This window comes from Fukomys damarensis, unplaced genomic scaffold (assembly GCF_012274545.1).
Source record: "Fukomys damarensis isolate Sample0158 unplaced genomic scaffold, DMR_v1.0_HiC HiC_scaffold_27, whole genome shotgun sequence".
NCBI classification, from domain to species: domain Eukaryota; kingdom Metazoa; phylum Chordata; class Mammalia; order Rodentia; family Bathyergidae; genus Fukomys; species Fukomys damarensis.
This window is the reverse complement of record NW_022900939.1, coordinates 22,767,574-22,771,626: the sequence shown is the minus strand read 5'-3', so window position 1 is coordinate 22,771,626 and position 4,053 is coordinate 22,767,574.

Sequence of the window (4,053 nt, the reverse complement as noted above, 5' to 3'; positions counted from 1 at the left end):
AAAAAAAAAAAAAAAAAAAAAAATCAATGCCAACTCCACAGTCTCAACTTGCAACTATACATACTGGCTTGTCTTCCTCCTGAAATCCACTGCAGAGTTTATCCTACACACTCAATTCACTTGTGCACAGCACAGTTCTGGAAAAGTCCAGGTTTCTCCTATGATTACCCACAGCTGCTTCCTGAGTGCTTGGTCACAGCCAAGTCCATAGTGGCACAGGGCAGTGGGTTCCCAGGGATGGAGGAAATATAGTCCTTCTCCTCACAGAGATTTCTCTCTGGTGCCTGCAGCAGATAGCTTATGACAAGATTTTGTTGACCCACAAACCTCTTCTTTTCTTCCTAGGCACAGAGACTTCCACCTAGAGTGTGCCTTTTTCCTTTCTTTCTTTCTTTCTTTTTATTTCTTTCTTCCTTTCTTTCTTTCTTTCTTGCTTGCTTGCTTGCTTGCTTGCTTGCTTGCTTGCTAAGGATGGAACTGAGGGCCTTGTGCATGCTAGGGAGGCACTCTACAACTTTGCATTGAGCTACATCTCCCATCATTTTTTAATTTTTTAATTTGATGTTATACTGGATCTTGAGCAAAAGGCTGAGAAGACGTTAGTATTCTTTATTTTGAGATAGGGTCTTGCTAACTTGTCCCAGCCAGGCTCAAACTTGTGATTCTTCTGCCTCAGCTTCCCAGAGTCCCAGGAATACAAGTGTGAGCCACCATGCCCAGTTCTAGAGCATCTCTTACATGTAGCTGTGGCTAAACAGCAAGAGCCTTGGGTTTTAACTGCTAGACACGTAGACTTCTGACTCTTCTTGCTGCTGCCTGGCACATCGATGCCACAAGGAAACAGGATCGAAACAGTTGGGTAGGGCTTCACCTTGGCTTCTGCAGAACTATGGAATCCCTGGAGATATTGCAAGGCCAGGTGTTCTGTATTACGATTGAAAACAAAAACCTGACGTTTGAACTTCATGGACCACAAGATGCGGTGCTTTCTGTGATGGACAGTCATCAAGCCTCTGAAACCATTTGCTAGAGATCATGCAGCCCTGTGTGGCAGCAAACAGTGGGATCGTGCTCAGTCTGTTGAGTACTTTCTCTATTTTAATGTGAAGTCAGGGATTCTGTGGATCATTTGTGAACCTGCAGAAAAGAAGCACCATAGTCTCCTAAACACCCTCCCAACCTCTCTTTATGCACTCACCACTGACTTATGGGAACAAGCCAATTCTACTGGTGTGGTAGAACAATCAGAGGCAAATTTCCTTCTACAGAGACTAATTTTACAAGATGTGACTCAGTTGTTTTCCCTGATGCTTTGCTCTTGATGTCACCACAATACAACACAAATTGTGCAGGAGTAAATTGTACTGTGAAGATTTCACATTTTTTAATTATTCATTTTCTTTTGTTTTTTCTTTTATTTTAAAAAATTGAACTGAGGACCTCGTGCTTGCCAGGCAGGCACAGCGCCACTGAGCTAAATCCCTGTCCTTATTTTTTTTGGTTTTTTGAGACAACCTCTCACTGTGTAGTTCAGGCTGGCGTCAAACTCAGTGATCCTCTGCCTCGACCTCCCAAGTGCTGGGATTACAGGCGTGCCCTAGCATGCTTGGCTTGGGAGATTTCACAGTTTTTGCAAGGTTTGTCATCTACTATGCCCTTTTTTTGTTTTGTTTTGTTTTTTTGGAGACAGGGTCTCACTATGTAGTTGAGACTGACCTAGAACTCACTATGTAGCCCATGCTGGTCTCAAACTCCTGCCTCAGCCTCCCGAGTGCTGGGATTACAGGCATCCGCCACCACATCCGGCTCCCTGCCCTTCTTTTTCATATTGTACTAGTATGTGAGAGCCACAGAACAAAGAAAAAGACATGGGAGTCCCATAGTCCCTTTCAAAACCATACCCCCAATAACCCATGGACCTCCCACAGGGTCCCCCCACTTCCCAAAAGTGCCACCCTGGGGACCAAGCCATCAATACATGGGCCTTTGGGGAATTCAATATCTAAACTATAGGGCTGGGGATTTAGATCAGTGGTTCTGCCTCCTGCCTCGTAAGCACAGGGTCCCGAGTTCAACCCCTGGTACCAAAAAAAAAAAAAAAAAAAAAAATCTAAACTACAGCTGTTGGTGAGAACCAAATAATTAGCCAGTACATAAAATTTGAATAAGTGAAATTTCAGTGTAAGATGCAGTACAAAGAGTTAAAAGTTTCTATTCTTAGAATAACAACTTATTTGGGCTGGGGGTTTAGCTCAGTGGCACTGTGCCTGCCTTGCTGCAAGTGCGAGGTCCTAAGTTCAATTCCTGGTACAAAAAAAAAAGAATAACGACTACTTATCATATTGAGAATGTGTTATATGTTGCTGAAGAGCTGTTTTTTTTTTTTTGTTTTTGTTTTTGCAATAAACTTAAAAACAGTTTCTTGGGCTAGGGATTTAACTGTTTCCACCACCTGCCTTGCAAGTGCAAAGTCCCGAGTTCCACCCCTGATACCAAAAAAGAAACAAACAAAAAAAACCCACAACACTTTCTTTATTCAGGCTACTGAATCCACAAAATCCATAAATAAATGTCATGCTATAGCATGAGATTTGTGAATGATCAAGAAAAATTTTCAGATTTCCCAAACTAACGAACAAGGAGCCAAAATAGATTTAATTTTCCTGCCATATTTATCTGTCTTGACATTTGTTTTGGTGGTTCCCATCAACAGTTGGGTCCATGAGAGTTCTTACTGCTTCTGTTAAAAAAAAAAAAAGCAAAACAAAACAAAAAAACTGAAAAGCCAGTAAACAAGAAAAACACACTGCTTTCTTCACAAAGATGTGTTGGTGTCAAAAGTCTTAGAGATGAAAAAAGTGATGTTGCACTGTGGTTAACTTTATTACATAAAGCTTAGCTTACTCGGCAGTGTTTAAAACATTACACGATATGATCAGTAATTCCACTGCTGGGTAAAATGCCCCTAAAGAATTTAAAGTACTAACAGGAACAGATATAAGTACAGAAACAGATATATGTACACCAGCATATAGCACCATCAGTCACAATAGTCAAAGGTGTCAGGAGGCTGAGGCAGGAGGATTGCTGTGAGTTTGAGACCAGCCTGAGCTACATAGTGAATTCCAGGTCACTCTCCCTACATAGTGAGACCCTGCCTCAAAAAACCAAACCAAAACAAAACAAAACAAAAAAAACCCCTAAAAAAATAGTCAAAAGTGGAAACAACACAAATGTCCTTCAGTGGATGTGGTTGTGCACAGTGGGATATTATTTAGATGTTAAAAGGACACTTTTATCAGCATCAGATTTATTTATTTTATGTCTTTATCAAGTTAATTATCACAAACACAGATTAACATCCAGACTAATAGGCCAAAAACATATAAAACACATAAAACAATGATACTAAGTCCAGGTATACTGTTAGGTACATTGGCCATGCTGGACTACAATAACTTTTCTCTCTCCCTCTCTTTTCTTTTAAAGAATAATTTGACACATGCTCCATCAATGAGTCCTGAAGATGTGCTAAATGGATAAGGGAGACACAGAATAAGAAATATTGTATGACTCTATTTAAATGAGGTATCTGGAATAGGCACTTTCATAGCAATAGAAAATTGAGTACACAGTAACGGCACTATGAACTGTGGGGAAAGAAAAATGAGAAACTACTGTCAAATGAATACAGAAACTCAGTTTGAGATGATTAAAAAGTTCTAGAAAGTGGATAATGGTGATGGGTGCATTGACTGTATTTTTAAATGATTAAAACTTAGCAGTTATGGAGATTGAATGTAGGGCTTCACACTTTCCACCTCACTCTTTTAAAAATTTTTTATTTAGAGCCAGTGTCATGCTAAATTGTCCAGCTTGGCCTTGAACTTTCAGTCCCTTTGCCTTAGCCTCCTGAGTAGCTGGAATTACAGGAATGTGCCACCACACTCAGCTAAAATGATAATTTTTATGTCATCTATATTTTATCATAATCCATTTCTTTTTAATATAAACAAACTGAATGAAAACAGAAACAGAGAGCACAGAAATTTC